We start from the raw sequence: 11,475 nt of genomic DNA on the forward strand, positions 1-11,475 counted from the left end.
TCACTGGCGCGTGATTGACGGGCTAGGCTGATAGGTTGGGCACCACTGCCAAAAGCGTCGGGGTCACTGTCTGGCTATCTTACACGAGAAGCTTGGCCGGGGTTGGGTTAAGGTCTGGTGGGTTGGTTAACCTAGGTTTATTGACCTGACTAAGATAGGATTAGCCAATGGTCAGCCTGGCTCTGATACCAAGTTTGTCAGGACCGGTCTTTCGGGATATTAATTTCCCAGAAAATGGCCCTTGTGCTCACCAGCCCCAGGATTACTGTTAGCTGATGAGACACCAACTTGATACAAAAATTCCAAGCAAAGTACAAAATATGTAGTACAAGACCATTGTGGCCTATGAGTACACACTTGGTTTCTAGTGGTTGATGGCAGAAGCGGTTTGTGGTTCATCTGCGTCCATGGGACTCCATTTCCCACAAGAACAGCTGACCAGAATAACTCCTATCTTCGCGAGGCTGCTATCATCATTGCGCAGGTTCCGGGGCTGTCATCGCAATGCTTATCTCCATGCGAGTAATCTGGCCAAGACAATAGCCAAGGACAAGCCAGTGAGTACTTTGGAATGTACTCGCAAACATTATGAACACGGGTATAATATAACAGGGGATAATCATGCTCCGAAGTATTCTATGATCATAATGTCTGTCACGAAATAAACGAAGTCCACGATGCACGCATGCGGGTAAAATATGAATATGCAATACGGGAGTAAAAATAGAATGCACCGATCGAGTGTCTGAAGCGAAGCCTCGAAAGGATAATAAGATAAATCATGCCTCAGTCGGGCGTCAGAGCGACACCACATAAAGGGCTTATAAAGAATAAATAAATGACAAACATGCCGCAGTCGGGCGTCTGAGCGACACCACATAAAGGGCTTATAGAGAATAAATAAGTAACAAGCATGCCGCAGTCGAGCGTCTGAGCGACACCACATAAAGGGCTTATAATGGATAAATAAGTAACAAGCATGCCGCAGTGGGGCGTCTGAGCGACACCACATAAAGGGCTTATAAAGGATAAATAAGTAACAAGCATGCCGCAGTCGGGCGTCTGAGCGACGCCACATAAAGGGCTTATAAATAATAATCGCAGTGAGTATCCAGGAGGTAGAACCGTCCCAGGGATACTTAATAATTCAAATAATGTAAAGGGTTAGTCCATAATAATAATAATAAACATAATCCTCATATGTCATAGGTCATAATCAATGTTCTAGTATAGCCGTTTCTCCATCCGAAGACCGTCACTATGTTCTAGCTTAGCCGTTTCTCCATCCGAAAACCGTCACTAGACCCATCTCAGATTGTAGTCCTTACCCATGGACATGGCTAACCGAATAGATTTAACCTCTACAGAGGGTGTACTCTTTACCCACGAGTAACGGATTTACTTAGTCCATCGGGACTAATTCCGCCTACGGCCTTTTAATTGAAAACACGCCGGACCTGCACACACCAGCTTAACTTACCGATGTCTGGAATCACCCACGACACCTGTCAAGCAAAACTCTAAGTGGGGAGGCTACAACCTCGACGTAGCATGGGATCAAATTTATATCGCGCGCTCTAAGGGGTGCCCCTCTCTCGGTCCCAACTAGAAACACCCATGCCCCCGGACCAGGTGGCATGCCTACCGGATGCATCCGGTATCTTCCACCATGGCCTCTCTGTATGGTTTGTGCTAGGAAGGGGTTGACAACCTACTGAACTGTACCCTACCTACGGCAGGGACAAGTGGTAGTACGAAACAAGTATGGGGTTTACTGAACAAGAATCAATCTACGGCCGACTCAGAAGGTTCAAGTATTCTCCGAATGATTAGCATAACCAATATATTTCCAATAACAGATAAACTCACCACTCATCAAGCCTCACCATGCCATACCGGACATACTCGTCTCGACGAGGAACTAGGGACAAGCTCGTGTCTACCCAAGACCGCGACTTTCCCGGCTTCCTTCCGGTATGCATGAGAAGCTTGCGAGGATGATTACGATCACCAACATATCCTTTTCTAACAGCAAGGCATCTCCATTATGCACTCATGCGTATAACTTTATCGTCACATAAAAAATAACGTATGCTCCAAGTCAAGGTGGTATTGTAACCGTATCAAGACACCACAAAAAATATTATGCCAGAGTTCAGAATGCTTGCCTTCAAGTGTATGCATGTGGGGGTGCATTTTTTGAAGGTTGCCTTCTTCTCCAAAATCCTATTTTGAGAAATATTCAAATAACACATATTTCAAAAAAAGTAGAAACAATTGTCCCAAATATTTTTGAAATAAATCTTAAAATAAACTAGATGAAATTTGAGAGAGGTAGGAAAAAGAATCAACTCATTTGGAGTTTTATTTTAAAAGATATAGCTAGTTAAAGTTTAGTCAAAGTTCCGTTTTAAAATAAAACAGAAAAAGAAAAAGTTTCGGGGGGGTAATCTGGGTTTTGCGCTTCCACTAAAGCCAGCGTGGGTGGCGCGAGGGTCACTGATAGTGGATCCAGCGGGTCCACTGGTCAGGTTTGACTAGTCTTTTCTCCCTCCTCTCCCTCTGCCCGAACGGAGGCGGGACTCCGGCGATCGCCGTCGACGAACGGCGCCTCCCCGCGGGGTCCTGAGGGCGGGGATGGATCCGCCAGTCTAGGGCGGTCCTCCCGGTGGGTGCTAGGCAGGTGGGGACGGAGGAAGCCGCCGGCGGCGAGCTCCGCGGCTGACGGTGGTTCGGGGGCAAAAGGGGCTTCGGGCTACGGTGGTTCCCGATCAAGTTTGAGCGGTGGGGTGGCTCCGCAAGGTCTAGGAGCGTCGAATGGCGGTGCTGGATGGACCGGGGAGGTTCTACTCACGTCGCAAGGCACTGGAGCACGGCGGCGGCCGAACTGGCCGGAGACGAGGAAGAAGGCCCTTCGCCGTCGATTGCTGGCGGCGGGAGTGTTATGAGGATGTCTTGAGGTTGCCTGCGTGCTCGGAGGAGCTCGAGGCCTCCTTTTATAGCGCAACGAGGCTGGTTCCCGCGGTGGTGGATAAGAACGACGACGAGTCGCCGTTCTGTAGCCGGGGGGCGCGTGGCGATGGCTGGCGGGGTCTGGCAGAGAGAGGAGATATGCTTGAGCTGTTCCAGGGGGCAGCTGGCGTGCGCGGGTGGCTTGGGCGGCGCCGTCCATGGCAGAGCCCGCTGCCGACGCCGGCATGCCGCCAAGGGAGCCCTGACGGCGGCGCTGTAGGGCGCCAGGGTGGCTTGGAGGGTTCTGGCGAGTGGGCGAGGGCAGGGCGTGGCTCTGCAGGCGAGCAACGGCCAGGGGTGCGACGCGGCGACCCGTGCGCACGCACGTGCAAAACGCGCGCTCTGGCCGCGCCCAGAGCACGCACGCCAGGTGCTCGACGAAATGCCAGCGCGTGCTAGAGAGCTTGGATGATGCTGGGGATCAGCAGGCCTGGGTTAGGGATAGCTAGGAGCTTCGTGGACATGCTGGATGGGTCAGGGGCTCAAGTCCATAATGCAAACTAGAAAACATGCCAAAACTGTTCCTGCACACAGGGTGTTTGACAGAATGCCCTGGGCATCTAGGCAACTCTTGGGGTGGCCAAAATCTCCAGACCCTAGTCTCTTTAGGAGCTAAAGAAGGTGGTAAGGTTAGTTTGGCAAAAACAGAAACTTGTTAGTGCAAGTTTTTGAGAAAACCAGTTTTGGGCAGAAACTAAAAGCTATCATTGCATGCACTAAAAATCCTCCAATGGGTCCAATCTCCTGGACTTAAGGGTTTGGTAGGGAGGACTACCAGCAGGAAAAAGCTCATGGGCACTAGAGCAAAATAAAATAGGGTTGCAGTACAAATCACCAAACTGGACCAGAATGAAAATGAGGTTGATTCACTCAAATTTTTCAAAGAACATCACTGGGTTTTTGCATGAAGTTGAATTATGTGCATCTACTGACATCTCCAAACACTTGGAAGAATTTTTAAAAGAATATTTAAATAGGTTGCAGTGCAAAAATACGTACTGGGCCAGATTTGAAAAATTGATGTAGAGCTCAAAATCTCCAATGAGCAAAGGATGTTTTTGCACAAAAGTGATGTGGAAACATCACATGACATCCCCAAATTTTGGTGAAAATTTTAGATGCATTAATCAAATGGTTGCAGTGCAACAGAGGCTCCAAATTTATGAAAAATCATTTTAAAAGAATAATGCTCAGGCAAAACAATTATGCAAATAGATCCATTGATAAAGAATTGTTTTATTGAGAGAGCATACAAGTCCAATAATGCTTTTGGAAAGTTTCCACTTGAGGTAAAAACCCACAATATTAAAGAGAAGAGGAGTTCTGAAATCAAAAGAGAAATCCAGAAAAATAAAAATTTAATTTCCTGGCAAAATTTTAATTAATAAAACAAGGTCAAAATTTTGGGGTGTTACAGAACAGTCAAGCCCGCCGTTTTGACCGCGTTTTGAAACGGGCATAAAAAAATAAAAATAAAATCAAAAAATTGGAAAACCTTCGCATTGTGTCATTATATGTGACCAAGTTTCCAGGAAAAATAATAAACTTGTAATACGGTAATTATTTTAAAAAAGTTTTCTCAGAAATGAGCTATCATGTGTGAAGATTCATGGCTTTCAAGCCAAATGATCAATCTTATGGCCACATTCATGGCATAGTTTGTTCAAATGATCTCATATTGTGCACAAGGGTGCATCTTGGAATTCCAAACAATGTTGCCTAAGGGAGTTTTCATTTTCTTTTCACGGAAAATACATTTTCCATTTTCTGAGTGCCCGAAATAAGTTTTTTTGTGAAGGACCTACCATATATTTGTTGCAAAATTGGACCTAATCAATTTTATAAAATACTAGGCCATATTTAATGCACAATTGACAAAATGGTTGGGTGTCAAAAGTTTTGATCCACCTCTGGTGAAAAAAAAATTCCCGTCGATTCAGCTGGAAGCGGGTCAAATTTGAACTGCAGCTGCCTCATAGTTTGTTCTTTATTTGTTCCAAAAATCATTTCTAGGTAAGTATCTATTTAATCAGAAATACATGGTTTGACGACGAGACATCGAGGTTTGGACGGTAGCCGAGGGCCCCAACTCTAGAGCGCGTAAGCTCGCATGCCCGCCGCGGTGACCGTGGCGTTGCCATGTGTTCTGGGCGGCCTAGGCATGTCTAGTGGGTTGGGCACTCCCCAGGTAGGTGCTAGGAAGAAAATCACAACATAAGATTCTCACGAGGAGATCGATCGATGCTCAAACATGAATAAGCAGCCAAGTGTTTGATTTGCGGTACGGGAAATGCACATGGCTAATGGGCGTGAGTTTTGGCTGAGGATGATCTGTTACTAAGAAGACCGTCTTCACAAATTTTCACCTCGAAAGGAGGAGCCTAGGTGGTACTTGCTTTGCAAAGTACCACACTAGACATAAATACGATTGTTGAAGCTGGGCTCAAAATAATGAATGGATTGAGCTGGCATTTGGTGGAGGATGTTTATTTGGGCATAGGAAAGCACTGTAGAAAATGGATACCATTTGGACATGCCAAAGTGGTACTTCCTTCACAAAGTGCTGCTTTGAACAGAATAGGAAAATGAATATTGTTGAGTTATTTTTGAACTAGGCAAGGAATGTTTTTGACATATTTGATGAAGATATGATCCAAAAAATTTATGAGAATTTTTTGGAAATTTTTGGAATAACAGAAATATAGGTTGCTTCACAACCTAGGGCAAAAATTGACACATGGACATGACACATAGGCAAAACTGATGAGATGGCACCTAGTCATCACAACCCACCACAATCTACAAGGCTGTGACCATCTATATTGGTTGTTAACAACTAGAAATAAGGCAGCGGACCAGCACTTTTTGCTTTATGACCATTTCGTGTAAGGAAATTACGACCTTTCTGACCAAAATGGTCGCAATGGTTTAGGGTTTGGAGCCCCCCGAACAGCTTTTGACCAATTGGTCTCAAATGGTCATAGATCTATGACCAATTCTTCCAGGGTCACTGACAGAAGGTCACTAGTTGACATATTTCTTGTAGTGGATGGGCGACACGCAGAGTGCGAAAGCGCTATAATAAGCAAAGGTGCCGACGCCCCATGGCCAAAGGGTTCCTTCCCGGAGGTGTCCGACTTATGGCAACGGGAGTGGTTTTATATCACAGCCCCCTCGGGTACAAAGTGGGCGGCCTCCCCAGCCTTTCGCCCAGGCCCTCCGCCCCAACTGGCGTCATGGGTCAACAAAGGGCTGGACTAGGGGCCAGTTAATGACGTGCCGACATTGCAAAGTAATACAAGTAATGCAAGTAATACAAGTAATGCTGGTTCGTCGAGTCCTGCCATGCCAACGTCGATCTCTCCGTATGTGGGAGTTCAACCCGGAAGGACCGCGAACTATTCAACACTTCTTCGGCATGACGCTCGAAGGGATGTATGGATTGTTCTTCGGATCACGAATAAAGTGTCCGGAAACCACCGAGGATGCGGGTCTCAACTGCAATCGTCCAGATACCCAAGTAAGTAATTCCGCAACCGAACATGCTGTCTTTATATTTGTCACAACATTATTCTGAAAAATTGCCCTCGGCCAGGATTGGATAAGAAAGGCGGAGAGGATCAGGTGTTCGGCCCCCCTTCCCGAAGGCTTGCCGGATCCTGTACTAACCAGGATGCTTGAGCGCGCACCCTATCAACTGCCATCAGGAGAAGATGAAGGGAGGAATAGATAAGTCGAGAGCGGGCTTCATACATTACACATCCAAACCGGGGGAATTAGTGCCTCCGCAAAGGAGGGTGATCAGGGAGGTGAATCTAAAATCCCCTCTCCCCACGGAGAGAAAAGGGGCGCCCCTGAAGATTTGGAAATGGAGGCTTCCAAACAAGGGAAGAAATCTTCGCCAGGGGGCCTTGCCCCAGAGGGCGTCCTTACCGCACAGCGTCCGCAAGGGGGCCAGCCGTCAACGGAGCCGTAAGTGAACAAGGGTATTTTGGTAAATATATCCTGCTTTTTCTCTAAGAATAACAACCGAGACATATGTTTTACAGTCCGGCTCATAGCCCTTCCCAACAAAGTTCATCTTCGGGGGATCTTCTACCGGAGATGATGGAGAGCGAAACACCTCCCCCTGCTTCCCCGCCTCGTGAGACGGACAACCCTAAGGTGTCGTCGCGGAGGATTTCTCCTGATCCGCGAAGGCCAGAAGGTAACTCTTCGGCCGCCCGAAGTCCGGGGTCCTCGGCTCCTAAGGAGACCAACATAAAAAGCCCGGGACTATCCGGTATACAACCGGACACCTTGATGGGTCTTTTGGAGCAAGCGGCTATCTCAGAGGCACATTGTACCTTGATGGGTACGGTGGTTGAGAGGATTTCATCCGCCAAAAGCGGGTTAAATGAAGCTTTTACGAGCCTATTAAGAGGCTTTGAGGTACGCAAAGTAATATATATATATATATATATATATATATATATATATATATATATATATATATTGACTGTACCGCACACGCCAGGTGTGCTCTGTATAGATAGTAGCCCCTGAGACTCTGGTTGCCGTCCAGAGGCGGCAAACAGAGGATCATAGTCCCAGGTAATGATCACACTGCTTTCATGTGCAGGCGGCTGAGGGTCCGGCGGCTGACCGGACCGCTGATTTTGCCGAACTGAAGCGGCAGCTTGACGTGGCGGATGCCGACATCGCGCTTGTGAACAAGCGGCTTGACGAGGCGCAGGGTATGTATTTTCGGGTGGTCAACAAATATCAAGAGGAGCATGATGCTAGTATCTATAATATCCTTTGACTGCAGATGGAGCTGCCACTGTGGAGACCCTTGGGGCAGAACTTACCCGAGCCAAGGAATAAGCCAGAAGAAGTGATGCGGCCGCCCTGAAGGCAGCCGAAGAGTTAAAAGCCGAACATGCTGCTCATCGCCAGAGCGAAGAGAAAATAGCCAACATGGCTCTGGAGCTGCAAAATGCCGCCAGCCGCTATGAGCTCCTCGAATGGGAAAGCCAGGCGAAAGTGGCTGACTTGAAGAAGGCCTTGGAAGCAGCCAAGGAAACGCGCTCTGGAATCAGAGCGGTGTGGGAGGAGCTTCGCCAAGACGGAGATATCACGGCTGGGAAGCCCTTCCTATTGCGGACAAAGTTCGGCGATCCGAAGTATGCCCCTCTGGATAAATTATGGAGTGCTTCAGACGCATACTTGGACTTAGCAAAGAGTGTTGCTGATGTGACTGAGTATTTCAAAGATCAGAAGGATCATGAGGTGGAAAGGTTGTTCTGGTCGCTGTTCAGTGCTCCAAACCATCCGCTGCTGTTAAATGAACAAATGGCCGAGTGGGCTGAGCTCCATAGGTTGTCCAGGCTTGCCATGAGGTCTGTCGTGGATCATCTTTGGCCGAAGGAACCAAGTCTGGAAAGTTATTTTGGGTTAGTGCAATGATTTCTTCGTGTTGTGCCGCATATCGACGCTGTAAAGAGGTCGGCGTGCATAGAGGGTGCGCGGATGGCTCTTGCCCATGTTAAGACATATTGGGCAGAGATGGAGGCCACCACTATTGCAACCAGGGGTCCGACCGGAGGCCAGGACTTGCCCGAGCACTATTTTGAAGAAGTCCTAGAAGGCGCCCGTTTAATAGAGGCTCAGTGCTCGAAGAGTACCATGTTCGAGTGACATGTATCTTGGTTGTAAAAACAATGCTATTTTGGTTATAAAGGCTGTATTTATACTTTTGCCCGTAAAGTATTATAGTGCCTCCTGTGCGGCCATTTATGTATATAACCTGAAAGATTGCAGTCGTCGGCTTCAGCCCCCACGCATATAATGCGGGGGTGTTTGGTAAAGCGCGTAAGCACACTTGATCCAACGTCTTGGTCCATTAAGGAGGTGATTGCGCGGTGAACAAGGCAATCGGACTATATAGCTTTAACACTTTCACTTAGCCATAGGAGTTTGAGGGTAGGGCTACTATATAGCCCCTGGTTCTTCCGTGTTCATCCGAATACGGTGCGCGTACGTACATGACCGGGAAATGGTCCTTCGTTAATGCGGAGGAATCGCGAAGATTCCGCTGAGTCATCGAGTGGTTGACCAGTCTCGCGCTTTATCATGACAATCAGTTTTCGGCATTCTCTACTGAGGTGCTCATCCAGATGAACCAGGGCACAATCGCAGTAGTTCTCCTGGTGCCACCTTAGCCGATAGAGCGGAACGTAAGGTAGCAAAACACGAGAGCCGGGCAAACCCAACTATTGACCAAAGACATGATTCGGAGCTGATGCATATAAGGCCAAACTCGCAACGCCGAACACTCCCTAAGGTATTCAGACTTTACAACATATACTGGGCTGAGTAACGCCCTCGATAATGAGCCCTAAATTTCTAGGTACATGCATTAATCTGGCATGGCGAAATGGCAATAACGCCAGTATCCCTCTTGGTTGTGTGAAGTGCCCGGAGGGTGTGAATCGACAAGAGACATTAAAAAAGGTTTACACAGGGTCTTAATCTAAAAAGAAACCTTTGGACAGGGCCCTGCTGCACGTCTGCGCCTTTGTCTCCGTTGTGCCGTATCCTGGAGGGGTGTAGCACGGTGATCATCTGTAAAAAAGAAAAACCTAGGTGAAAGAATCTGGTGTGATCGTGCGAAAAGTTGGTTATTCTTAATGAACCATGAAAATTCAATCTATTGTATATGAATAGGGTCGAGCTGAACTATGGACCCTTTTACGTGCAGGCAGCCCCTAGCACCACATGTGGGGGCGTGTCCGCCGACCAAGCTCAGGTTTATCTGGGCTGCTACAACTAGTGGTGCCCCGGACACGTCTAGCCGCGTCCGTGGTCTTGACGACCGACCATTTATTCGGGTTGGGCAGGCCGTTTAGTGGTTCGGCTATTAGAGCCGCCACATATTCTTCCGCACGCAGAGAACGCTCTGTATTTCCACGACCGGGCATCTTGAGTTTAAGATAAGCGTAATGCGGAACTGCATTAAAACGAGCGAAGGCTGTTCTTCCGAGTAGTGGATGGTAGCCGCTTCGGAATGGAGCGATGTCGAAGATTAGTTCTTCGCTTCGAAAGTTGTCGGGAGAACTGAATAGCGGGCCTCTGCGCCTGGTATTACTCCTTTAAAGGTAGTACTGCTTTGGCTAATTCTTGATGGGTCTATCCCCATTTTGCAGACAGTGTCCTGATATATTAGATTGAAAGTACTGCCGCCGTCCATAAGGACTCGGGTGAGATGGTATCCGTTAATTATTGAGTCGAGTACCAAGGCAGCCGAACCTCCATGCCGGATACTAGTCGGATGATCCAGGCGATCGAAAGAGATCGGGCAGGCCGACCATGGGTTGAATTTGGGGGCGACGGGCTCTACAACATATACGTCTCGGAGAGCGCATTTGTGCCTCCTCTTTGGTATGTGAGTTGCGTAAATCATGTTCACTGTTTTGACCTCTAGTGGAATTTTTTTCTATCCCCAGTGTTCGGCTGGCGAGGCTCATCCTCGTCTTCACTTGGCGTCTCCCTCCCCTTGTGTTCGGCGTTTAGTTTGCTGGCCTGCTCGAAGACCCAGCATTCTCTGTTGGTGTGATTTGCAGGTTTTTCGGGGGTGCCATGAATCTGACATAATCTGTCTAGAATCTTGTTTAGGCTGGGCGGTCCATCTCTGCTGCCTTTGAATGGCTTTTTCCGGTGACCGGGTCGAGAGCCCCTGAATCCGGCGTTGACCGCCGTGTTGTCTGGGCTGTCTTCATTGTTTCGACGCTTGTTTTTATTGCGTCGCGGCTTCCCATTGCCGTCCCTGATTTCGGAAGTGCCTGGATCGCTGGTGCCGCTACGGGCCAACCAACTGTCCTCGCCCGTGCAAAAGCGGGTCATAAGGCTTGTTAGGGCTGCCATTGTCCTCGGCTTTTCCTGGCCGAGGTGTGTGGCGAGCCATTCGTCCCGGACACTATGCTTGAAAGCCGCTAAGGCTTCGGCGTCCGGGCAGTCAACGATTTAATTCTTCTTAGTGAAAAATCTGTTCCAAAGCTTTCAGGCTGACTCTCCGGGTTGTTGAATTATGTGACTTAAATCGTCTGCATCCGGAGGTCGGACATAGGTCCCTTGAAAATTAGCCCTAAAAGCATCCTCAAGTTCTTCCCAACTTCCAATTGAGTTTTCGGGGAGGCTTTTTAACCAGTGCCGAGCTGGTCCTTTCAACTTGAGGGGCAGGTATTTGATGGCGTGGAGATCATCTCCGCGAGCCATGTGGATGTGAAGGATAAAATCCTCAATCCAGACCCCAGGGTCTGTCGTTCCATCGTATGCCTCTATGTTCACGGGTTTAAATCCCTCTGGAAATTCATGATCCAGCACCTCATCGGTGAAGCACAGGGGGTGCGCAGCACCCCTGTATCTTGATGTATCGTGGCATGTTTCCGACAGATGTAGTCTTCGTTGTTGATTCCGAGCTGG

This window comes from Aegilops tauschii, chromosome 7 (assembly GCF_002575655.3).
Source record: "Aegilops tauschii subsp. strangulata cultivar AL8/78 chromosome 7, Aet v6.0, whole genome shotgun sequence".
Lineage (NCBI taxonomy): Eukaryota > Viridiplantae > Streptophyta > Magnoliopsida > Poales > Poaceae > Aegilops > Aegilops tauschii.